At 42.1% G+C, this 27544-nt stretch overlaps 1 long non-coding RNA gene across 1 annotated transcript in view; it reads right to left on the minus strand.

Moving 5' to 3' along the window:
* Nucleotides 1-25748, minus strand: part of LOC118605189 — a 509541-nt gene extending 483793 nt beyond the window's left edge. The window contains exons 1-2 of the long non-coding RNA XR_004951970.1: nt 22920-25748; nt 13654-17535 (exon numbers count right to left, since the gene is read on the minus strand). This is a non-coding gene — a long non-coding RNA (uncharacterized LOC118605189). The remainder of the gene's footprint in view (nt 1-13653; nt 17536-22919) is intronic.
* Nucleotides 25749-27544: the final 1796 nt, after the last annotated feature.

The following is a 27544-nucleotide window of genomic DNA, read 5'->3' on the forward strand; positions in this document are numbered from 1 at the left end:
AATAGATAGATAAAAAGACAGATGGGAGGAGAGATAGGGGAGGGGGAAAAGGAGGAAGGGAAGGAAGAGGGAAGCAGTGGCGGGGGTGGGGCGGCAGGCCCAAGAACAGTCTTTTTCGAGGGCCCCCTGATCAGCTCCCACCAAGTTCTCACAGTGCTTCTCCTGGGTTGGTCAAAATTCTGATTCCTGAATTACAAGGACCTATAGAAGAGAAAGAGGCTTTTCCTTACTAATCTTCAGGGTTACTTTGATTCAAAACAAAGAATATTGGCCATCCAATCAGAACAGGTGCAGGCAACAGCTCCAGAGGAGGATTCCGAGGCTTTACTGTGCTTGGCATTAGTCTTTTAGTTATGGATTATGGGGAGGGCTAGGGAAATTGTCCCTGAGGAGGGCAAAGGCAGCAACACTTGGGCCTCACAGCAGCATCTTTTACTACCATATGGACGTATTTCATTATTTTAACAACCAGTATGGTCATACCAGTGTATAGTTCCACCCATATATTTGGGCAGGAGGGGGGTCCCTCCTCTGGCCCTCACATTTTAGAAGGCCTCACATGTCACAAAATGTACATTAAAAATATATTTATTAAATAAAATATTAAAATATATTAAATATAGGCACCCCTGTCTATGTTCGACATTCACACACGTAGCCTATTCCCCAAACACCTGCTCTCAAGACCAACATCACTCAAGGAAGCCGTTCTGCCCTCTGTCCTTGCGCAGAAGATGCCCAAGTCCAAGTGCCATGAAGGTCTGTGGACTATACCTCTGCTGATAGCAAAGACAGACGGTAATGCAGAGTATGAGGAGGATTCGTGTGGTGGGTGGGAGTACTTAGTTTAGAGAAAAGGCAATTAATTTGTCTAATCCTTCCACAAAGATAGCATAAAAGTGATAGATTCTTGAATAATGAAGCATTGTTTTTCAGTAGTGCTGAGTCTTTTTTTTTTTTTTTTTTTTTTTTTTGCTTTTCTTTCTCCAATATGTTATTCTAGAGGTATGCACAAATCAGCATGGTACTCATAATTGTGCATGGTGACTAAGGAATATTTGCTATATTAAACAATTCATCTGGATGTACTATCATGGGAAGATAGCCAAAATTTATGAGGCAAAAATCAAGATGCAGACAATATGTACACTATGGTCCCATTTTTAAAAATTCATATACATAAAGATATACATTCATATAGTCATAGTAAATTTCTGGAATTTTCTATCTTTCTGGGGATGAAAGGAGAGGGGACTCTTACTCTGTTTCATGCCCTTCTGAAGTGTTTGAATATTTTTTACTGTTAGATTACTTTTTCAATTAAGACACCGGTATTTAATAAAAAAAAGAACTTCCTTATACACTGAGTAAATTTCATTTTCTTTTTTGCCTGTATTTTCTATTTTTTCTATGCTATGTATTATTTAGTAACTTCTAAAAAATTCACCTCTAGTGAATTCAGAACAGTTAGAAGGTATGTTCAGCAGTCACTTTCCCTTATTAATTAGCCCAATGTGCCTTCCCGGGTTTTCTGCCTGTATAACTGAGAATATGTGTCCTTCCAGTTATGCTGAGAAATGAAGCTACTGTGCAGGCAGATACAGAAAAAGAAAGAGACGGGGAGAGAGAGCGAGAGTAATCACAACAGCTGCCACAGCCTCCCTGGATGAGCAAACTCAGGAAGGCAGCAAAGATGTGAAGATAATGCTTCCTCCTGGGGGTGTCTGGAGAACCTTTCCGGCATCACTCCCCCCTGAAAATCACAAGTCAAGGGACACTTGGGTAGCATGCAGATTGCTATAGGAGCAGAGGTAGAGAAAAAAACAGACTCGGCCCTGATGTTAGGTTTATATGAGCCCTATGGACTGCAAGGCCCTTTTCCGCGGCTGCCAGCCTGCTAACCTTCTCCACGCCTAACTCTCGGTTTCCCAGTCATTCCGGCGCGCACTGCTGGCCCTCCAGCTTCGCACGCGAGGTGTCCAAAAACTCTGGGACCAAAGCAAGAAGCCTTCACAGTTTCTAGCTTCACACCTCCAGCTCCGAATCCCTCAGCCATCTCTTTAAAAAGTGCCTATTAGCTCCATTTCATTTCATCTCATTCTAAAATCCACTAATTCATTTGCGGAAACAGGCCTCTTTTGATCTCTGATTGCCTGGCCATTTTTAATTGATAACCTGCCTTGAAGAAAAAAAGTCACCATTAGCTGTTCTATTTGAAATGCCCCAGAGCTTCAATTATGGAAGCCCTACTAGTTGAACAGAACTTTATTCCAATGAGGCGCATCATTAAGGGATGAGGGGGAGGAGGAGCAGGGAAGAGCGTGAGGGAAAAAGAGAAAAAGGGACAGAAACCAAAAGTACAATCGACAAAAACAGGGAGGGAGTAGGTTAGACAGAATAACTTCTTCAAGCCTCCGACAGCCAAAGCATCAGCCAGGAAGGTTTTCAGCACAATCCTAGTTGTTTTCTAAACTCGGACGTGGTAAAATTCCCCAGCCACTTCCTTCCTACTTCCTTCACCGCAGATACAAAGAGGAAGTAGCGCTTCCTTTACCTGACAGTTCCACAACGCCCTCAGCACCAGGGACCTTTCTAGCATGCTTACCCGTTATCTTAAAGGCCTCGACATCCACCAACCTTCACAGTGAACAAAAATGGGGAGTCACTGCGCCCTTAAGGACGTTGAAGTTATGAAGGTTTTATGAGAATGGAGAAAAAGAAGCAGAGGGAGGTGGTCCGTGGGATGTGGAGGAGAAACCTGGGAACAGGTTCAAAGGAAATATACTTTACTACCAAGAACTCTGAAGTAATCAGCTCTTCTTAAAAGAATGCTCTGTTACTCTGTCATTTATAGGTATCTTGGGTGCAATTTCACTGCTCAAGTGATGTGTGTACAGTGTTCGATCATGTCATTTCTGGAAGCAGTGGAACACTTAAGATACCTGAGAAGGCTCTTTTCTGGAATATTCTATTGCAGTGCAAAACACCACACATACACACACACACACACCCAAGTGACCTGACCCCAGGGTAGTCCCATAGACACCTAAAAACCCCAGAGGGTGATTGACCACATCAGATCTAGTGGCTAGAGGCTCAGCAGAAAAGAGAGTTGCATTTCAACCCCCACAAAAGACAGCTTGCAGATCACTGCTGCAGTGTCTACTTAATTCTTACCAATTTGCTTTGAAAAGCCTGACACAGGCATTTTTGAGCCCTAAACGGGGATGACGGCAGCTCTTGCTCTTCTCAGAAAATTTGATCAGCAAGCTAGTTGCTGAATTCAAAGTCCAAATCCCTTAATCGTGGGAAATGTGTTTTCAAATGATGACACCACCTGGAAATTGCACCTTATATTCCCCAAGCGCCCTCACCCGCATGGTCTCATTTGATCCTCTCCCGGTGCTACTGGAGGAAGTGCCATGCGCAAGTCTGCCCACATGGGAAGGGATGTTCCCACTGTCCCCTGTGGTTGAGTCAGGGACAAAACCTCAACTCCAGGGACCTTCCTGCAATACTCAGGAAACCCTACAAATTGACGAGTCTCATATTTTAAATGTGAGTAGAAGGCTCTTTTCTGGAATATTCTATTGCAGTGCTCCACTAGCTCCATGGGCGCTCACGTTCACTGTCTCCCCGCCAGGGTCTTTGCTCCTCCTGCTTCCTGGAATGCTCTTCACCCAGGAGGAGGCACTTCTCTCTCATTATTTACATCTCAGCTCAAATGTCATCCTCTCAGAGAGCTCTTCCCTAACTACGACACGTCATCTGTTATTGTCTACACAGACAATGAGCACTTTCCAAAATTATCTTCTGTAATGCCGACCTTGTTAATGGCCTATTTCCCTACAAGAATCACGAGGACAGGAACTTTGCTTAGCTTGTTCCCCATTGTATCACATGTGCCCAGAACAGTGCCTGGCATACACTAGATGTCCCGAAATATTTTCTGAACAACTATTTCATTAGTACTCATAAACAACCTAGTAAAACAAACAGGAGAGCATTATTTCCTCATTTTACAGATAAAGAAACTGAGACCAAGAAATATTAAGTGACTTGCTCAAGATCACACAGCTAGAAAGTAACATAATTGGGAAAACAATCTGGGGTTTGACATCAAGTCCAATGGTGCCTATACTATATAGTTTTTTTTTAACACTGAAAGTTGGAGAAATGAGAAATGAAATTCTCATTAATCAAGAATTATTTTATGTACCATTTATTCATTCAACAAAAATTTCTAAACATTTACTAAGTCTAAGAAGTATATTAAACACTATGGTAGATAAAAAGACATAAACAAGATATACTTCCTGCCTTCAAAGAGCTTACCATCTTCTAAGAGAGTTAAAATAAGCACACGAACATCAGTAAAATAGAAAGTTTTAAGTGCTGTTATGGACTATACTGGGCCTCCCCCACCAAATTTGTATGTTGAAACTTGAACCCCCAACACCTCGGAATGTAACTCATGTGGAGGTAGGACCTTTAAAGAGGTCATTAAGACTCAGCGAGGCCACATGAGCAGGCGCTAACCCATGTGACAGTATTTGGAGATAGGGCCTTCAAAGAAATGATTAAGTTAGAAACAAGGCTCTTAGGATACAGCCCTAATCCAACAGAACTGGTGTCCTTATGAGAAGAGGAAGAGACGGCAAGGTGCGTGGGCACAGGGAAAAGGCCGTGTGAGGACTCGGCAAGCAGGCCGTCCGCAAGTCAAGGACAGAGGCTCCAGGAGAAATCAAACCTGCTGATACCCCGATCTTGGACTTCTAGCCTCCAGAAATGTGAGAAAATAAATTTCTGCATTTAAGCTAGCTGGTCTGCGGTGTTTTGTTATTGCAGCCCTAGCAAACTAATACGAACAGCTTAATGGAATTGGACAAAGAAGGTCAGAGTCCAGTGAAAACTTCCAGCTGAGAATACATCTGGGAAGTTGCTGAAGGAGATTAAACTTAAATTTAGGTTTTAAATGGCGAGTCAATTTAAATTTATATCTGGAGATATTAAATTTCAATATCTGGAGGTGGAGGGGAGGTGGGAGCCAGCTTGACACTGCTTTTCACATCCAGATTAAAGACTGGGATCTTATTCTGTTGGCTTGAAGGATCTTTGCACTGGAGAATGGCAAGATCACAACCAAAGTGGGAGCAGTAATCTGGTATCCCATATAAAATGGGACGGAAAGAGAAGGAGAGGAAAACTTGAAGGACAGTTGGGAGATTATATCGTGGTTCAGGCGAGAAGTGCTGGGGGCCTGGAAGAGGGCATTACGGGTCTGAGTGCACATGGGGCTCTTGCCTCTGCAGCTTCCATTCCCCTTTTCTGGTAAATGCTCCCCAGTTTTCCTCTGGCAACCGGCATGCCCTTCCTCACAGCTCAGGCTGTGAGAGTGAAAATGACACACATACTGGACGCACACCCCAGGCCTGGCCGATCGCCTCATTTCATTCTCCTGGCGACAGTGGCATGTTAGTTTCCTACGGCTGCTGCAGTCGAGAACCACAAAATAGGTGGCTTCGAAAAACAGAAACTTAATATCTCATAGTCTGGGGCCTTGAAGTCTGAAATCGAGGTGTCGACAGAGCCACGCTCCTTCAGAAGCCTCTAAGGGAGATGCATACTTTCCTCTTCCAGCTTCGGGAAGCCCCAAGCATTCCTTGGCTTAGGGGAGCATAACTCCAATTTCTGCCTCGTGGCCATCCTCTCTGTGTCCCTGTCTTTACATGGCATTCTGCTCCCTGTGCCTCATCTCTTCCTCTGTCACACTAGACTAATGGCCTACCTTACTCCAGTACGACCGCATCACAATAAGTAATTATATCGACAACACTACTTCCAAATTACGTCACATTCTGAGGTACTAGAGGCTAGGACTTCAACAGATCTTTCTTGGAGTATATAATTCAACTCGTAAATAAGTGGTTAACTTATTTTACCCAAAAAGGCTCTTTCTAAAACTTTTTCCAGAAATAATGAGAAAGATAACCTTTATCCCTACAAGACTTAATGTAAAGATTACATAAATGTAGAGCTGTTGAGACCCTCCAGCCCACCATTAGGAAGAGACCTGGAAGAAAGCAGGAGAGTCTCTCTGTTTATTAAGTTGATATAATTGGATCACTTAAACCAATAGTCCTAACAAAGAAAATAGAATCAATAAGATCTGACAAGTATATGACAGCAGTAAGAGGAAAGCCAGAGCTACCTCCGAACCTGAGTTATTGGGAAGAAGAAGTCATGAGAATGGACAAAGGGAACTCTATAGAAGGAGTAAGTTTTAGAGAGAGAATAAGGAGGTTAGTTTTGGATTTCTTGAGCTTAAGGTTTCAGGGTGACATGAATGAAGTTATATTCTATAGGACACAGGAAACATATCGGGATTCAGGGGAGAAAGATTACTACTTATCATAGTGTGATTTGTGCTAACACACAGGGATGTGTGAGAGTTCAGTGCAGGAAACAGAAGCTAAGCTAAGTATGTCAATCGGAAAGAGGTTTAATACAGAAAATTAACTATTCCAAAAAAAAAAAAAAAGCGCTAGAGGCTAAAGGGGCAGAAGTCAGAGGGTCTTCAAGGGACTGTGGAGCTTATGGACTTGCTACCTGGATGCAATCCCAGAGTCAGGAAGCTACTGCTCCCACTGTCCCTTAAAACCCAGGAGGCTGGTGGCTCGTCATTGGAATGCTGAGTCTAGTTACAGCTGCCTCTTATACCTTTACCGCCTTGTCTCTCAACAGCCACAGCTGCAGAGAGATCTCACGCAAGGGCAAGTAACTGGTAGAACTTGCGTCTGGAATCCTAGCTACAGAAAACCTGGGTTAGCTTTACAATCTCTCTGGGTAGAAGGAAGAGGGAATGGCAGTTGAGAAAGCTAAGTCGTGGATTCTACCACAAGCAATGAGTGAATATGATGAAAAATCAGGTAAAGATGCAATTATTTGTCAGCATGATCCCTGAACAGCCTTCAGCAAGTGCCTTTACCCACTAAGTCTCAGTTTTCCCATCTCTAAAATGAGGTAATTCAGCTATGTGATTTGTAAGGGCCTCTGCGGCCCACAGCTACTTTAGAAGTCTGTGAAAGACACCCCAGCCTTGACCCAGAGTTAAACAATTTTCTTCCCGGGAGCAGTATCTTCCCAGCTAACAGGCCAACCCCCTACATTTGAACATAATCACTAAACACCTGGCAAGAGATGCCACCCCAGACAGTTTAATAATTCACATTCCGATCCAATTACTATGAGTTTCATAAACAAGCGCTTATTAGAATACAGTTGTTTCCTCTGAGCAAGCAGGATTTTTAAAAGGGGAATTATAATGCTTATCTTTAAGATATAGGCATGAATAATGTAGTCATTCTTCCTTTGCCCTTGTTTCCCTTCCATGCCGTCTTAGATGGGAGGCTTCTGGACAGTTGTGGCCCAGTGCAGCCGCCCTGTCTGGACCCTTCCGTCCCAACATTCGGTCCTGTCCCTTCATCAAAACACATCTGTCTTGGGTCCCAGAGCAGCTTAGGAATTTGTGAAGGGCCCTACTTATTACTTATTCATCTCCGACTTACCATTGCGTGTGAAGTTGGAAGGAGTCTGGTGGAGCAACAAGCAGAAGAGGCTGACAGTGAAGCCACGGTAAGGCTTTGAGCATCTGTCACCTCCTTCTGGGTCTCTGAATCCCCATCTCTAAAACAAGGGGATTGGATTAGACTAGGAATTTTTAACCTGGGGTCCATGGGCAAGCCTTGGGGAATTTAAGGATAAGTCTAAATTATATGCAGTAAGCCATGTGTGTAAGGGATATTTGTGCCCCTCATTTCTATTTGGGAAATGATGTGGTCCCAGGAACACTAATTCTATCCCTATCAGCTCCACAGCAGAGCAAGTGATCGAGCTAAGGCAATCGGAGCTCTCTACTTCCTGGCCAAGGTATGGTTCAGAGATGAGCATGTGCCTAACCTTACAATCAGAGCAAATCTTACAACCTTTGCTGGGAATGCTGAACCGGAGACACTCTCTCCTGCTAGACATAAACAAGAAGGAAGAGGAATTTCCACCGGCTGGCTGTCTTAGAAGCCACAGGGGAGCCAGCCTTAGGATGAAACTGATATTGAAGGAGGCAGAGCAGAGAGACAGAAGAAATGAGAGTCTTGGTGAAGTTGTTAAAGTGCTGAATCAAGCTTCACCTGACTCCCCTGAAGTTTTCAGTTAAATGAACTAGTAAATTTCCTCCGCTGTTTAAGCTTTGAGTAGGGCTTTCTGTAACGTGAAACAAACAGCAGCTTAAATCACAGTATGTTTATTTGCAAAATGTTCTCTGGAGAGAAGCCATTGTTTCTGGAAAAACTTCAAAGGGATCTGTGACCCCAGACAAAAAAAAAAAAAAAAACACAAGGTTTAAAATCTTTAAACTTGGAAAATCTCTGAAGTTCCTTGTCACATTAGCATTCTGTAATCATATACATCTATGAAGTTCTAAACTGTTCATTTGATAATATGTAAGTCTCACCAAGGTAAAACAGTTTTAATTTTTTAATAAGTTAAGCTTTTCCATTACAAAAGAAATACATACTCATTACAGAAAACTTGGAAACTATAGGAAAAAACTAAACAGAAAGATCACCACTGTTAATATTTTGGAAATTTCCTCTTAAATTTTTCATTTTTCTAAGCATAATCTTAGGGAGGTTTTAGTATAGCTGAGAATATACTATATGTGCAATTTCGTATCATGCTTTTTTTCACCCGACATCATCATGTAATTCCCACATCGTTACAAGCCCTTTGTAAATAGCCTTTTAAAATGGTGTATCCATTATAGAATGGATATTCTATAATTTACCAGTCCCCAAAGGTTGGATGAAATGAGGCTGTTCCCAGGTTTTGGCTTTGTTTGTTGGCTTGGTTGTCCTGCGATCCCATTTCCTTTTGTAACAAAGGACTCCTTGCTGAACATAAAGGACTGAGACAGCAGCCCCGGAGTGCCCGTCACGTGTCAGACCACATGGGGAAGAAGGTGGGGGGCACCACGGACATGAAGGGAGCCCCTGCCTCGCCACGGAGACACTCCTACAGGGCCTATCGCTATCCAATGGGAAGCCCTCTCCATCCCTGCATGACTTTTCTTGCATTTGAAAGGAGCTTCCCTAGTGCACTCCTGGCCTCCCTCCTGGTCTCTCTCAGACAGAGGCGGAGTGCCTGCCCTGATTGGTGGGCTCAGGAAGGAGCCCCCCTCACTGAGGGCCACTGCACCCCTCTGTGCCTTCATGCTGTGCGTTTAGCAGGGCTGAGCCCCGGTCTGGGCAGCCCTGCGGTGACCCAGCCATGTCTGTAAAAGGGTGAGAAGTCTCATTGTGGGGTTCAACTACAAAAAGGCCTATTAAACTCTAGAATCAGTTTGATTGGTCTCAAGGTGATATTTTGGTCACCTGTCTCCTTAGGTTTTATTTGTCCATTGGTTCCAGCAGGGGAAAAGGAGGCTATTTATCCAACCCCTTCAGAACCACAACTGAGTCAATAACATCCTCCACTGTTGCTGGTTCTCTTCTCTCCACATCCCCACCAGCAGGCTTTTGGGGTTTGGGATTCTGTCCAAAGGACTTAGCTGAGGCAAAACTTCTTGCTACCTCTGGATCTTGACAATCAGTACTATGCTCAGGCAGATACCACAGATAACGGAATTATTATTTGTAATAGCCACTGCCATTTACTGAGTGGTAATAACATGAGTGGTAATGCTTTAACATGTACTTTAAGGGAGTAAAAACCCTATGAGGTAGATAGTGTCAACTCCATTTTACAAGTGAGGAAACTGAGGTTCAGAGAGTTTCTGTAACATCTGGATTCACACTGTCAATAGTGGCATGGTCAAGATTCACACTGTGATTAAGGTCCCCGAAAGCTCATTCTCTTTAAGGTCTTGGTGTTGGTGCAGGCAGCCCTGTGGACCCTCTAAGGAGGGGTGGGGAGGGGGCAGGCCAGAGGGAGCAAGGACCCCGACATCCACACAGCACTCAGACCATGTTGTTCCTCCAGGGGCTGAACCCAGCCACAGTCTTTATCTTTCCAGAGGCCACCTCAACAGCATCCATGTGGTTTAAAGGCCTGAGGGTGGGGGTGGGAGTATATTTTGGCATCTGTTCTTTGAGATAAAATTCACATAACATAAAACGCACTATTTTAAATTGTACAGTTCAGTGCCATTTGGTATAGTCCCAGTGTTGTACAGCTACCACCTTTATCTAGTTCCAGAACATTATTATCGCCCCGAAAGGAAACTCCATTGAGCAGTCATTCCCCATGCCCGTCCCTGCCCCCCCACCCTCTGGCAATCGCCAAGCTGCTCTCTCTACAGATTTCCCTATTCTGAATATTTCACATAAATGGAGTCACCTCTAAGAGATTTCTCACAGGTGATAGCAACTCTCAGAACTCATTCATTTTGCAGATAAAGGAGCAGTTCTCAAAGCGCTAAGAGAATTATTTCGCTTCCTCCCCAACTTCCCACTTTGCCATTGTGCTGCCTCTTGACTATTCTCTCCGTGACTAACCGGCCCTCTCCCACCCCTCCCCTTCACCTTCGCTTTAAAAACAAAAAGCAAACAAACAAAAACACTCTTTCCAACCAATGAGCTAAGTAAGGATGGTGCCTCTCCCCGAGCAGATGACCTTGAAAATCCAATGACAACCGCTTGTCTCTTCGCTCAAGAGGGTCAAGACCAAACGGCACTGGTTTTGATTAGGGTCCAGCAGTCCAAACAGTAACTGCCTGGGCACAGGGATCCTGAATCAATCACGTAACTGAACAATCGCCTCCATTCCCACCCCCATTAGCCTTCACCCTTGGCAAAAAGAGCTCTGAAAACTGCATACATCCTTATAATGTATTATCTCCTCTTTGGAAACGAATTCTAGTACTTCCCGTAGCCACTACGGCAGTGAGCTGCGAGACTGATGTATCGTTCCTGTCTGTGAATGTTTTCCCTTCTGGTTGGAGACGGCGGGGAAGAACTCCAAATGAGTTCTGCTCAAAATGATAACGCCGGGGTGCAGAGCGGGAAAGGCAGAGAAGGAATGACTGATGGGGAGGCAGGCCCAAAGAGGTCAACAGTGGATGGAGGGCTTCAGTGCTGAAAAAGGACTTCTCCATCTCTCAAGCCCAGCCTGCAGAAATGTGAAATAAGACAGACCACCTGGCTGCCTCTGGGAAACTATACGGACACACGGCACATTCCTCACCTGATTCAAAGGAAGAGGCATTCACCAAAAGCCTGTAAGTCTCAACATTTCCCACGTGTTTTAACTTCTCTGCATCTCAGCCCAACAAGAAAACTACCTATATTTACATGAAAGGGGAATGAGGGGGACTTAACAGGAAAACTGGGACAAATGAAACACAACAGCCTTTGCCCTCTGTCCAACCCTGTCCCCGCCTGTCTTTTCTGAGCGGACCCTGGGCATTTTGTCATCTGGAATATCCACACATGATTGTGAGGAATCCTGGCTCTCCTCAATCACAGTACCTGTGTCCCCCACCACCATCTCCATCACCACACGCGCACACACACCTCTCCAGCCTCACTAAGTCAGTAGGCAAATACCCGGGATCTCTTCAGAAGGTTATTACTCAATGAGTAGTTCCATTCATAAATCAGGAAATGAACATTCCACAGCTAAGCCCTAACCTTAGATGCTTAACTGAAAGACCAGAACATCCTCCTCCTTTATACCCTCTGTGTTCACTTCCTAGGGCTGCTATAGTAAATTACCACAAACGTATCGTCTCACAGTCCTGGAGGCTGAAATTGTAAAATCAAGGCCTTGGCAAGTCCATGCTCCCTCCTAAGGCTCTAGGAAACAACCTTTCTTTGCCTCTTCCAGCCAGTAACCTTTGATATTTCTTGATTTTGTGGCAGCACCACTCCAATATCTGCCTCTGTCTTCAAATGGTGCCCTCGCTATGTGTCCATGTACAAATTTCCCCTTCATATAAGGACACTAGTCATTGGATTAGGGCCCATCTGAATCTAGTGTGACCTCATTTTAACTTGATTGCACTGCAGAAACCCTCTTTCCAAATAAGGTCATGGTCATGAGTACAGGGAGTTAATACCTGAACATACCTTTTGGGGATAACACAATTCAACCCACTACACCCTCTAATAAGGACCAGACAAGAGGCCTGTGGCATCTTAACAATAAAAAGATTTTTTGACTGTCAGTTCCTGGGAACCCAAAACATATATTACAATCAACATCACAAAATACCAATATTTACTGAGCACTTACTAAGTGCCAAGCATTGTGCTATTTGATATGAATTTTATTGCTAATCCTCATATGAATTTTATTGCTAATCCTCACCCTATGAAGTAGGAACTATTATTAGCCCCATCTCACAAGTGAGGAAATTAAAGCTTTAGAAAATTAAGTAATTTACCAAAGGAATAGATCCAGGATTTGAACCCGACTCTCTCTGATGCCAAAGCCCACCAAAGTTCTTTCATACTTTACTTTCAAGCTAAGCTGTGTGACTTTGAGCAAGTAAGAACCCCTCTCTAGGCTTATCCTTATCTGTAAAAACAAAAGTTCCCCTAGATTTCTAAGGGCTCTTCTTGCAGTGAGTCCAGAGCTCTATAAATCTTTTCAACCAGAGTAACCAAACACTCTGGTCAGCTGATCCACATTTGAAATCCAGAGCTGAAAGAGTGGCACCCCTCCCCAAGAGCAGCCAGAGATCTTGCAGAGTGTGTTTATGCTGGATAGAAATAAATAGGACTTCAAATACCTTTCCCAAATTCTGATACCAGGCTCTGACAGCCTCATCAGAAGCAGCAATCATTTTTATCTGCATTTATGCTTCAGGGAAAACCTCACTGACCCACAGGGAAAGACCAGCTCCATCATCAACACACATCTTTACAGCACTTGGGAAAAAAAAAAAAAAAAAAAAAAAAAACCTTGCATTTCTAATTTGTTTCTTATCAGCAGTGTGCTTCTGGAACTAAGCGAGGACATCAAGTTTTCAATGTCTTTCACCCGACTTAAATGAATATTTCATATTCCAGTTCTAGGGAACATGTTAATGGAGGGCCCGTCCATATTTCCTGATCCCCTCCACCTGGCATTTTCCCTCAAAGGTCATGTTATATGGGGCTCCAGACATGATGACAGGATAGAAGCTAGGAAGGGAAGTGAATGGGGAATGACGAAAAGATTAGAGTCAGTCAGGGAACTGGTGGAAAGATAAAAAACAGTGCTAAGAGCAAGCTGGAGCCAAAATGATTCTCAAATCATAAAATGAATCCCATCTATTGGATGCTACTAGTTTCAGGCACATTTTCTCTTGTAATGCTCTCAGCAATTATGTAGAGTAACTATGTTTTGGTCCCACGTTACAGATACAAAAAACCCAGGCTCAGCTGGTAAACAGGATTCAGGACCAGGTGTGGCTGATTCCAAAGCCTCTTGACAAGGCAGGGGCCCAAGAAAGACAAAGAATAAAAGTCACCTCCTTCTTTCTAGAGTTTACATTGCCATTGGTGTCACAGCTCTCAACGTCCAAGATCAAGTACTATTTGGGGGATTTTTTTTTTTTTCACGTAGGAAGAGAGAAGATTTTATTCTAATAAAGCCAATAACAAATTAGATTACCTTGAGATCCAGAATCCCAGGCGGAACCAATGCTGGGGAAGAGTGCAGGAAGAAGGGGAAAGCGGCCTTCTTCTTCGGTTCTCCTCCCTCTTGCGCCCGCTGTAATGTCAGAATCAAGGACTGAATGATCCCTACGGTCTCTCAGAGCTGCAAGACCTTCTTCCCCGAAGCTGCACTCAAGTCATACAGACCTAGATCCCAGTCCTGACTCTATGAGCCTCCTTCGTCTGTAAATCGAGGGTGGTATTAGTGCCTACTTTATATACGTCCTGACTCCCACCACTTCTCACTCCCTCCACTCTACGGGCTGTCCAAGCCCAATCCCCTGCGACAGCCACTAACTCGTCTCCCTTCTTCCACTCTTGCCTCCTCTAGCCACATGGACTACCCAGGAGGCAATGCGATCTATTTAAAATGCAAATTAAGTCACGTAACTGTCTTGCTCCAAACCCTTCAGCGGCATCTCATCATTCCTGATGTTTCAAAAACTCCTTGTTGTGGTCTTCCAAGCCCTCCTCCACCTGCTTCCCCTACACTCTCCCCCTTGATCCCTTCATGCCAACCACGTGGGCCTTATAATTCTTGACAAACACCAAGGTCGTTGGTGCCTTTGCACTAGCTGGTCTTTCTGGCTGGCGTGCTCTTCCCCAGAGTTTCACCTGCTTCCTCCCACACTTCCTTCAGGTCTCAACTCAAATGATCTTTCTCCAGAGAAGCTTCCCCTAGCCTCCCCATTTAAAAAGTAGCATTCCCATCAAACTTTACTAGAAACCTTACACTACTTATTTTTCTTTAGAACATTTATTCCTACTTGAAATTCTACACGTGTATAAATTGTTGTCTGTCTCTTCCACCAAAATATAAGCTCTGCAGGTGCAGGAGTCTTACCTAACTTGTTTATTCAATACTCGTCATATAGTAGGTGATTAATAAAAGTAAAATGAATGAATGAATGAATGAATGAATTAGACATGTAAGTTTTGCCAGAGACTGCTAGTTCTCAATATCCATTCTATCCTGCTTCCTTTTAGTAATTAAAACCCCAGGTTATAGTTGGACACATTACTACCCACCTAAAGGCTAGGTTTTCTAGACTCTCTTGCAGCTAGATGTACCCATGTGACTAGATTCTGGTCAATTAGGGTTGCCAGGTAACATACAGGCCACTCATTTAAATTTGAATGTCAGTTAAACAATCAATAATTTTTTAATATCATATGTCCCAAATTAAAAGTCCAATAATTGTTTTAGTATAAGTATGCCCCATTCGAAAAAAAAAAATTACTGGACTTTTTAATATGCTCAAAGTGAAGCATATTCACAGCAAATTAAGCAAAGGGGCCAATAAGATTTTTGGTTCTCCCATATTGATTCCCAGCTGCCTGGAGACGCTTCGGAGTTCCATAACACATAGCTCTGAGCTCTTGAAGTACTCTCATGTATGGGAACTCAGAGAGAAGAGAAGGAACCCAAAGTCCTTTTGCACTGGGGCTACTACTGGCACAGCCACAGGGCAGGGAGGAGCCTCTGTGGTCTCTGTGGGAAGTTCCTCCTCCACATCCCCGCTCAGGCTGCCTAGAGCGGACCTTGCCCATCAGTTAGGATTCTGCTCCAATGTGTCATCTCTTTAGCGGGGCCTTCCCTGACCATTCCATCTAAAAGAAAAGGACGTGTCACCCTCCACCTCCCGGCCTGGCATTGTTTTTCTTTAGCGCCTCTATCACTTCCTACTTGTTATTATACATCTACCGGTTTATTTTCAGCCTTTCCTCCCTCAAAGGTCAGCATCTGGAGGGCAGAGGAATTTGTCTCTCTCTTCACTGCTGTATTCCCAGCATCTCAAACAGTGCCCAGCAACGAGGAGGTGCTGGATAAATATTTCTGAATAAATAAACAAACAGAAGAGAAATATGGATATCGATACAGATATATTGCTGTCACCAACAAGTCAGGTGTTACCAAGGGCTTCCTTCCACAGAGTGACAGGAAAAGCTACAAAACCTCCAGGTGTAGGATGACGTTAATGTTTTACTAAAGAAAACTCAGGCTTTTTAGCATTAGGTTTGGCTCCCTATTGACATGGAAACCTGTGCCAGGTGGAAGTAACGTTCCATAGAATGTAAAGACTAACGATATCGGAAGTGGGGTCCCGAACAGGAAGACCGAGCCCAGAAAGCGATAGGATCATGCTACTAGTAGCAACTGATATCTACAACGCGTTTTTTAGTGTAGGGAGCATCTTTTTTTCTCATCCTTTTTTCTCGTTTGGTCTTCACAACAATCCTACTGGACAAGTGGTGGTAATATTGGCAGCACTGTAATCGTAGTAAAACATAACTTATTAGCCTCCTGAACTGTGCATTTAAAAATGGTTAAGATGGTAAAGTTTATGTTACGGGTATTTTACCACAAATTAAAATTAAAATGTTATATATAAATATTAGCCGTAACTCTATTTTGCGCATGAACCAATAAAGCTCAGAAAAGCAGTGACTTATAAGAGTCACACAGCTAGGGGCTGAAGAAACTAGCCTCTACACTGGGACTTTTGAGTCCAGCTCTGGACCTCCTCCACAGGGAAAGATAAAATTTGCTCCACATACATTTCAAGAACCAACCTCAAGTCAGAAGATCAGCGCCCTGAGTTTTTCAAGGAGACGTCTAATAAGCTTACTCCAGCACAGCTGCTCACACAATCCTGTTGAAGAGGGCTGCCTCTTCCATGATACTATGTGGAAGGGTGGCTGATTGAACAGACAACAGCTCAATACAGACCACGTGTCATTTACTCTCCTTTTGTGACAATTAATTTGCTTGGGGAACAAGGGGGTTCAGTGGTTAGATTAACATGCAAAGAAAAATTAAACATTTCTGTGTCCTTTATCTCTTCATTTCTACACAGATAAGCCCTATCAGTGTCTACAAAAGATATTCGTATTGACAGTGTTTATCTATTCCGCTTGACTCCAAATTACACTAGAGAAACAAGAACGCACCACAGTATTTTTATACAGAAGTGATGACCACAGGGAGGCAGATATTAAAGAAAAATTTTCTAGCCTGAGATTCTAGTACAGCATAAATTCAGTGCAACATGACACAAAGAATGAGGCCTACTACAGCCACTGTTTCTGCCAAGGCAAGGATGTTACTTCTTTTGTAATCAGGAAAAATATATATATTATTTTAAAAACAATTTAAGATGTTAAATACACATTTGTTGAATGACTATCAACTCCAATGTGAATCTGTAAAAAACTCAAAATTGAGAAATTAATATTTCTTTTAATTCAGAATAAAATTTTTATTGAGAGCAGCGTATTAGACAATGGGCTAGACACTATGGGGAATATAATAGAAAAAATTATGTGCTCTCTTCAGTGCCTTGAAGATGGGGAATTATTATTGCTAATTATTTGGTGTTTACCGTGTGCCTACTCACTGTGCTTTGTCTACATTATCTCATTTAATCCTCATAACAAATCGATGAGATAGGAACAATTGATATCCCATTATGTAAATGAGGATACCAAAGTCTTCAAATGTTAACACCCTACTCAGGGTTCCAAAAAGAAATACCTGTGTAAACTAACTGCCACGTGGCTGCCACAGGCAACGATTTCTGTCCATCTTTCTTTTCTCCACTGTTGTAAAAAGCAGGCCACCTGACAGGTGCTTGAAACACTCCAAGCAAAGTGAATACCAACTTTTTAATGTACTCCCATCACTAAATACCACTGCATTTACCAGACATTAAACTTTGCATGCACACACTTACAGAGCAAGTCCGGTCTCAAGAATTCCATTCTCCGAGTTTACGGACCTCTTCTTAAATCCTCCCCGCCAGCACCTCTTCTTCCACCTTCGGCACTTGGAAACAGCCTGAAATTAAGAAGACACTGCTGTCTTCCTGCTCTCCTGTGCTAATTCTCCATTTCAAGGTGTTGTTCTATTACATCTTATTTATGGCCTGACAGGGCCCATTCTAGCTCACAACCTTGAGCTTGTAAAATGAACTGTTTGGGGGTGGGAGGGATTTCCTAACAACTGTGTTCCTTCCTAATGCTCTGTAGGGAATATTTTGGGTGAAAAAGGCCCAAGAAGCAGGAACATTTCAAATAGCCAATTATGCATAACAATCGTTGGACAGCCCTGTGCAGTTGATCTTCCAGCTCCTTTGGTTTTCATCTAATTAAATCTTTCATTTCCACAGGCAGCCCAGTGCAAGCTTGTGTTTGCCTTTGTCAGCAGGAGATAATCGATAGGAGAAATGTGGATGCATTTCAGCATTTATTAGCAGCTCAATTGGAAGTTGTTTTATTTTAATAACATCCTTGCCTTCGTTCTGTTAAGGGTAAATCAACAGCTTTGATGAATAACAGACGACAGAAAAGTGGTTTATATTATCCTATTAAGAGTAAAGAAACCAGAGAAAGAAAGGGAGCTGAGAGAGAAATTGGAAAACACTTTAAAGCTGTATTTTCTTTGTTCCAAAAAGAGGAAAAACAAACAAAAATGTCTTCCATTCACTCTAAAATAAATCATAAAGCCTATTTGATTTCAGCGGGATACACCTTCCAAGACCATAACATTAAATTTCCTCTTTTGGAAGCTTTCCATCACTTATATTTGAAGCTCATATTTAGTTATTCTTGGTTAATTTCCACTAGAGCTGCACTAGAGATTAGAAAGGAGAGAACCAGGTACAAAATGACATTTGTTCACCAGAAGTGAAGTCGAACGCCGAAATGCTCACATACTCATATATATAGCAGGCACACTGGCAGGGGACACCTTACGATCCACACCCATGAGGCATTTACAAGAACCTGCTGCAGGATTCTTGGTCAGCAGGGTTTAAACTGACCTACGGGCCAAAAGACCTCTCCTTGGAAATCCCGTCTGGTATACACCAAACATTTACTTGACAGTGCCACGCGAGTATCTCTCATCTAAAAACCTGAATGTTCTGCCACGATGAGATACCACTTCACACCCATCAGGATGGCAATGACCAAACAAATAAATAAATAAAAAGGGTTGGTGAGGACGTGGAAAAACTGGGACCTCTGTGCACTGTGGGTGGGAACGTAAAATGGTGTAGCCGCGGTGGAAAAGTTGGGTGGTTTGACAAAAAATTAAACATAGAATTACCATATGATCCAGCAATTCCACTTCTGGGTAAATATCCAAAAAAATGAAAGCAGAGATGCAAACAGATATGTGTACACCCAAGTTCATAACGGCATTATTCTCAAGAGCCAAAAGGTGAAAGAAACCCAAATGTCCATCAATAGATGAACGAATAAAGAAAATACGGTATGAACTTACAAAGAAATATTACTCAACCTTCAAAAGGAAGGAAATCCTAACACAGGCTACAGCATGAATGAACCTTGAAGACATTATGCCAAGCGACAAAAGCCAGTCCCAAAAAAACAAACACTGTACAATTACATGAGGTACCTGGAGTAGTTGAACTCAGAGACAGAAAGTAGAATAATGGTTGCCAGGAGCGGGGGTCAGGGCGAACATAAGAGTTATTGTTTAATGGGTGCAGAGTGTCAGGATAGAAAGAGGAAAAAGTTCTGGAGCTGGACAGTGGCAACGGGGGCACAGCAATGCGAATGCACTTACACCACAGAAGCGTGCGTTTTAAAATGGCTAAATGATAAAGCTCATGTTATTTATTTTTTGCTACCCCCCCCAAAAAAAAAAAAAGATCTGATTATTTTAACCCCCAAATATAGTTATCCTCTGACAGATCCCACCTGAGCATACAGACATTTGTTTATCCAGCTGCTCAAGCCAGAGACCCGGGAACCAGCCCTGAAACTTCCCGGCGTCTGAACACCCCCAGTCAACTCCGATGTCTAAACGAATGTCCAGTCTGCTTCCTGTCACACATGCCCTGCCATCTCCTCTTTCCTGAATTCTCAGATGATCACCTACCTGGCTCCCCGGTCTCAGCTCGGCCCTCCCGTCCCTCAGTCCAGGACATTCTCCACCAGTGACCAGACTGGGCTTTTACGGACGTGAACTGGGTCCTGCCACTCCTCAGCTCCGAAGCTTCCTGTTGCCCTTAGAATCAAATCTGGGCTCCTCTCCAAACCCGCCTGTCCCTGCAGCCCGTCGGCCTCTCCAACTGCCCCTCAAGCCGCATTCTCCCTCACGCTACTCTTCCTCTAGTTCCTCAAACTAACTAAGTTCCATCCAAGGGCCTTTGCCCATGGCACCCCTCTTGCCTAGAACATTCTCCCCTCATTGTAGGCCTGGCCAAACACTCGTCTGACGTCAGACCTCGGCATAAATGCCACTTCCTCAAAAGTCCTTCACAGATGCCAAGTTGCAAAAGGAGTCCCTCTGTTGTCCTCTCAAATGTTCTCTTCTTTCCCTCCATGGCACATTTTACACTTCTATATTTGTATATTCCTCCCTTCCCAGGAGACTGTCAGATCCCTAAGGTCGGCACTCATGTCTGCTTTGATCAATAGTCCCAGCACTGAGTACATTAGCTGGCACAGCGTAGGTGCTCCTTCGCCAGATGAATGAATTAATGAAGGAATGCATGTTTTTAGGCCGCAACAATGAGAAGCAGAAACCCCGCCTTGAACCCAGACTGCCTCCACCTTTTACTTTCTTAGATACAGGAAGCGATCTAAAATCTGCTCCGCCCGCACTATTCCATAAACCCGCTCATAACCACCTGGTGTTGGACCCACGCACTCGAAGGCCCTCTTGCAAAAGGGCCTCGCTCTTCCCAAGATGGGGATAAGAGTGACGCTTGTCAAAGACAAGGTATTGTAATTGCTCAAGTTGTTTCCCACGATGATATAAACCCACTGACAAGTGCCACACGGCTGTTCCTGTTCCCTGGTTTTCAGTGGCATGCTGTCTGCTGTATTAGTGATCAAATGCCTTGAAACAACATGAGATCGGCAACATAGATGGAATATAAAATTAGGTCTGTAGTTGTCAAGCACCCCGGAGTGGTCCCAATTCTCTACCTCAGTAATATAAGAAAGTCGGGCTCCCTCCCGGGTCTTACGCTCTTCGGCAAGACACCTGTCCCGAGGTAACTCTCCAACAACAGTAACTTTGGTAATGACCAATGCTACAGAGATTATTATTGTTATTATGGACTCTATTTTATTCTCATTTAATTAGTAATTATTTTAAATTACATGGCTAAAGAGCTGCTACAATGGATGTTTCCAGGCAGTCAGGGGCTATTTCTCCAACAATGCAGAAGTATGGGCAATTTTGAACTCAGCTGTTAGAAGCTGCAGTGATGAACACCTCTCAGTGCCATATGGTGTAGTCCAAGCCCAGTGTCTTTTCACAATAATTTCACTTCTACTACCGTTGAAGAGAAATATGTAAAAACTTTTTTCTCACTCAACAGAGCTCTCATACCAGCAGGCCCTCGAGTAGCTGAGATGAGGAAATCAAATAATCCTGCAGCACAGCTCAATGCTAGTTACTTTCTGCGCTTCCTCAGGGATGCTCAAGTTTATAGCTAATATTTAAGTGACTATAAAAATGCAATCCCTTCTGTTGGGTTGACATCTAACAAATCCAGCAACAAACCAGAGGTGAAATCTCAAATCCATGTGGCTAGTGGATGCACATAAAGCAGCCTGAATAATACTCTTTTGCATTTTTAAATTTTCTAGGAGTAATATTATTTAGAAGCAGCCTTATTTCTATAAGTAAATACACTCTCTTCAAATCACTGAATCCATGGGAAAAAAATAAGATAAGCCTGGCCCATCTTTTGTGACAGCAAGTAAGGAAGCAATCAAACAATGATGACAAAATGTCAAAAAGATACAGGAACCAACTTGAAGTGGCTCCCACTGGCCAAATCTAAGAAATTTTGAGCATTAAAATAATGATAGTAACAAATTATAATCCATTGAATATGTAATATTAGTACCCATACTGATAGAAATAAATGAATGAATAAACGAGAAGACAAAGCTTTTCTTTATAGTAGAAAGAAATCTAATAAATGGAGAAGGAATGATGACGGTATTAAAAAAAAACCATTTGGTCACCATTATAGCAATAATTTAGTCAAGAAACATCAGTAGATATTAAATTCTAGTGGACTGATGAGGAAAGAGATATTTGCATAATCTTAACGTATCTCCTCACAAGATGCTTAGTACAAAGAGACCTTATAGTAACTTTATAGTACAGATACCAAACACACAGTAGCATAAGTGATCACCAAAAAAAAAAAAAAAAAAACCAAACACACAACAACAACAACAACAAAAACCAGCATAAGTGATCTGAACCAACATTAGGTTTATCACATCTTATGGGATGTGATAAAGAAAAAAAAAAAAGCATCTTTGACAGTTCAAGCAAAACACATAACCTGGGTCTAATCATGAGAAAACAGATCAAGACCAAATTGGGGGAGGTTCTACAACATGACTGGCCTACACTACAATCTTCAACCATGTCAAAGCCACCATAGACTTACCATGTGATCCAGCAATTCCAGTTCTATGTAAATAAATACTCAAGAGAAGAGATTCGAACAAATATCTGGACACTCACATTCATAGCAGCATTATTCACAATAGCCAAAAAGTAGAAGCAACACAAGGGCCCACTGACAGCTAAATAGATAAACAAAATATGGTATATTCATACAACAGAATATTATTCCACCTTCATAAAGGAAAAAATTCTGACCTACACTACAGCATGGATGAACCTCAAAGACACTATGATAAATTCAATAAGCCAGTCACAAAAGGACAAATACTGTACGATTCCAATTGCATGAGGTACCTAGAGTGGTAGTAGTCATAGAGACAAAAAGTAGAAAGGTGGTTGCCAGGGGCTGGGGACAAGCAGAAATGGGGGTTACTGTTCAATGAGGACAGTTTCGGTTGGGGAAGACAAAAAGTTCCTCACTGTGAGAGATGGGCGGGGGCGAAGGTTGCACAGCAATGTAAATGTACCCGATGCCACAGAAGTGTACACTTAACAACGGTCACGAAGGCAAGTTTTATGTTGTCTGTATTTTACCAATTTTTAAAAAAGGAATTCCAAGTTTACAGTCAAACCTAGGTCAGGGGGAAGGACGTTAATTTTTGGAGGTGGTAATTTTTTGGCACCGATAGCAGTGACAGTTTCACAGGTATATACTTATCTCCAGACACAAGTTGATTACATTAAATATCTACAGCTTTTGTATAGCAATCCTATCTCAATGAAGTGGTTTTAAAAAAAAAAATAATCACCTGGGTTCAAATTCTGGCTCTGCCATTTAACTAGCTGTGTGACCCTAGGCGAATTACTCAAGTTCTTTGAACCGCAGGTTTCTCATTTATCAAGTGGAGACAATATTCAAGCCTACAAGACAGAACTGTGCGGAGGAAGAAGATAATATATTAAGCCAAGTACCCGGCACATAATAGGCATTTGAAAATATCAGCAAGACTATCAATACCTAGAGACATAAAATACGTGTTCATAAAACTAAAGCCAGTTTGGTATGGTTGGCATATGTGGTGATGAGCAGGGACGCTAGAATGAAAATCAGGTCTTTTATGCCAAAATGAAGAGTTTAAACTTTGTCCTGATGCCTGTGGAAGGTCACTGGAGGCAAATATTCGAGAAAAGGGTAGAGATGGGAGGGGAGTAAACACTAAGCTACAGTGTAAGGGACACAGACTTCTGTATATTTCACTCAGTAATGGGCTTTCTCCTTTCCATTAACACAGATAATTAACACCGTTCGCTTAAGGGAAAATAAATCACTAAATGAAATGCCACATTTAACACTCTCACTTTGCACCCAACACCCTATCAGAACAGGGAACTAGACATAAAGTTACTAGCTGCATACCTGAGTCACGTTTGGCCTAAGCACGAGCTCTGAAAAGCCTGTTCTCTCCTCATCTCCCACTTTATTCACTGGGTGGAGGGTACAGGGGTTTCCTGTGCTTCTGCGACTTAATCAAAGCTTCCCACTGCATTCTCCATCTGTCCCCTGCTTTGTGCCAAGCTTTCTTTGGACCCTTAACATCTGTGATGAGTGGGGCTGGGTCAGGAGAGATTTGCTCAAATTACAACCTGTACATCAAGGCCTATGTCACGCAACTTGGTCTCATTTTGACGATATGATGTGGTCATTTTCACCACCATCACTGACTGTCATTCTAAACAGCTGGTCTCCACTGATTTTTTCTCTCCACCTATACAGCTGAAGCATTTACGTGAAAACTCAAGGTAATGAAAGTAGCCAAAAGCACACATTTCTCCTGGGAAAGCTGTATTCTTGATCTGGTTCTGCTTGGTCCTCTGAATGCATAGATAATACACAGTCTGCCTAGAAAACAGCAAAAGTATAGAGAAACAAAAACTGAAAGTTACCCATAATCTTATCAACAGATGTAATACTCTTAAAATACCGGTATATATCCTGCTAGTCTTTTTTTTTTCTGGTTTTCTTTCTATGCATATATTACTTATTCTTTTTTAAATTGGGCTTATGTTGTACACACTTAAAAACTGACCTTTTAAAAAATAGCTATTACTACATTCCAAAAAATATTCTTAGCTCTCCAAGTTTTATGTAATTAATGGCATACTGAGAACATGTCCCCATGTCATTCAAAATTATGCAAAAATGTGTTTTAATGGCTACATAGCACAGCATCGCATTGCGTGTACCAAAACCATGGTAACCAACATACTAGTCGTTGCCACGCAAGCTGCGGGCCAGGCATGGGGTGGGGGTCTCCCTGGAGTAAGAGGCTTCCCTTCTAAGTTGCACGATGGTGCCATTTTGGCTAGAAAATGCCCGGGTTTACGAAGGTAACATAACCTAGATAGTTGCTGTCACTAGAATGTTTGAGGCTGTTTCCAGTTTTCACTGTTCTAAACATCTTTGTGTACATCTTGTTAAATCAGGAAATACACCATTTTTGAGGTTCTTGTTAATGTTGCTAAACTGCTCTCATACCAGGCGCCTCAGAGGGCCTTTTGTCTACAACCTTCCTGCACTAGATGTTTCCATCCTTTTTAATCCTGGACAACTGGATGTATGACAAGTGTGCACTTTTAATGTGCAACTATTTGATTACTAGAGAGAATGACTTTTTAAAAAATGCTTATTAGCAATATGTATTTCTTCCCTTAAAAATGGTCCACTCATATTCCTTGCTTCCTTTACTATTGGGATATTGATCTTATTGATTTTAAAGGCTCTTTGTATTTCAAGAATGTTAACCCTTTACCTGCCATATATTTTAAAAGCATCTTCTCCAATTGCATATTGTCTTTCAATTTTGCTTTGACAATTTAAAATTTGTACATGACTTTTAACTTGGGAGTAGTCAAATCTATGGATCTTTTCCTTTGTGGCTTCTGCCTTTACTTTAATGTTTGAAAAGGTCTTATCCATTCCCTGTCAGATTTCACCCATATTTATTTATGTTTTATTAAACATCTTATATCTGCAACCTAGGTTCTTTTAAACTACTCTTGGTTTGTAAGGCTCTGTCTGTTAACTTGTGCTAAATCACGTGGCTGCTTTGGCTGGTAGAGCTTTGGATAGAGAATGGAGAATTGGATTAGGAAATGGGAGAAATGAATCTTCACCAATGGACTTTGCCTTTCTGTGCCTAAATCCATGTGTGAAATGTAGGAAATTACATGTGGACTTCAATTTCACTTTTTTTCTATTATAAAACAGGGTCCATATACAGAGGGCTGCACAGTGTGATGAATAATAATAAAACTAATGTCCAAGTAACTGTCATCCATACTATTCTGAGGGGGGAGCAAAGAGAGACAGAAGGGGAGGGAGAAGGAGAAGGAGGGGGAGGGAGGAAAGGAAAGAGAAGAGATTCTTGCAGTGGGTCCTTTCTCAAAGACAGGACCCTTTTATCTCTGGGTAACCGCTATTCTGACTGTTAAGGTCTTCACTTCCTTGTTTTGCTTTATGCTTTTCTATGTATTCATTACCTATATTTTCTGCATATTTCTAAGTTTTTAATGGTTTTATTATTCATTCATATCAATAATCTATTTGGAATTTATATTATATGATGTAAGGAATCAGAAGTTCTTTTTACTCAATGACTCACCAATTATTCAGCATGGACTATAGTGCTGTACTTTCTGAATCTTTTTTTGGGGGGAGGGTCAAGTTTCTGGAGATGTAATCCATCCTTTTCAAGAGTATAATCCTATAAATTTTGATAAACACAGACAGTCACGTAGTCACCACCATAATCAAGACATAAAGTATTTTCATCATTCCAAAAATGTTCCCTTGTGTCTCTTGTAGTCAATTCCCCACACCCACCCCCTAAGGCCCTGGCAACCACTGAGCTGTTCTGTCCCTATACATAGTTTTGCCTTTTCCTGAATGTCAATCTAATATGATCATACAGTATCTAGCCTTTTGAGTCTGGCTTCTTTCACTTAGCATAATGCTTTAGAGATTCATCCATGTTGTTGCTTTTACCAACCATTCATCCTTTTTATTGATGAGCAGTATTCCACTAAGTGGATGTACCACAATTTACAGATTCAATGTTTCATCATTAAGTAAGTACGATGTTTGCTGTAGGTTTTGTAGATGTCTTTTGTCAGTCTGAGGAAGTTCTAGTTTGTTGAGAGTTTTGAACATCATAAATGGATGTTCAAGTTTATCAAATGCTTTTCATGCATCTACTGAGCAATGCATCTCTGTCTGCTTTGGGAGCAATAGATTTTGCGACCCTCGAGACTTGAGGCTTTAGTCTACTGTCCACAGAAAACTGTCCAGAGGAGTGGAAAGGACCTCGTGCCCCACACCCGCTGATCACAATCAGCCCTGCGGGCCACAGAGTTTGCTGCCCTATACCTAGTAGCTTACAACTTTTGATTTCTGAGAGAGAACAATTCAGGGAATTACACATTTTGTGTGCCCAACAACCATTGGTTGCCTCCCCTTGCCTGCACCTCATTAGTGGGCTGGAGAGAGCTGGTCTCCTGCCCTGCCCCCAAAATTTGAGCATCAGATGGAAGTCTGGGGAAGAGAGTAGCTAAGTGTAAATTCCTCCACTACCTCAGCTGTTCCAGACTTACATACCCACACATGGATTTTGATAGTGTGTTACAGTTTAGCTGATTTCTTCTTACCCATTTGGATAGTGGTGGTGCCTCTGCTTCCCATGCTCTGCCAGAGCAGAGACTGTATTTCCAGTTTCTCCTCTAAGGGGCTTGTCTCTCTTTGGAATTAGATTACTTAGTTGCCTCACAAACTCATCTTTCTCGTGGCTCAACAAAAGTAATGATTTTGTAGTTTAACTATTATTATTATTTCTCATTGTCAGGGCAGGAACGATGTGCTTAGCGGCTTTCCATATCCTAAGAAGAAGCAGAAGAACATTTAAATCCCACCTCTATACTACACCAAATGTATACTTGAGCCCGCATGAGGCTATTTTTATTCTTCCACAAAAATCATGTTGCTTTGATAATAAATCTTTCTTTCTAGCAGTGTAAGTCATCCTTCAATCTTCCAAAACTTCTTCGGCCTTTTATTAATCTTCCCAGGTGACCTTAGAATTATATTGTCTAGTTAAAAAAATACTTTTGACATTTTTATGAGAATTGAAATGGCTGAATTATTGAGTTATGCCATCCAAGAATGTGGTATGCTCTATCATTTATTTAAATCATCAAGTTCCCAGTAAAGTTTTACAGTTTTATTTATATGGGTCCTGCATACTTATGTCAAGTTTATTCCTAGGTATTTTATATTTTTGTCTCTATTTTACTGCCTTTTTAAATTGCATTTTCTAACGAATAATTGTTGACTTATAGCATTGATTTTCGTGTGCTGATTTTGTAACCAACTGCTTTAACA

The sequence above is a fragment of the Rousettus aegyptiacus genome, unplaced genomic scaffold (genome assembly GCF_014176215.1).
Source record: "Rousettus aegyptiacus isolate mRouAeg1 unplaced genomic scaffold, mRouAeg1.p scaffold_m13_p_7, whole genome shotgun sequence".
In the NCBI taxonomy this organism is placed as follows: Eukaryota; Metazoa; Chordata; class Mammalia; order Chiroptera; family Pteropodidae; genus Rousettus; species Rousettus aegyptiacus.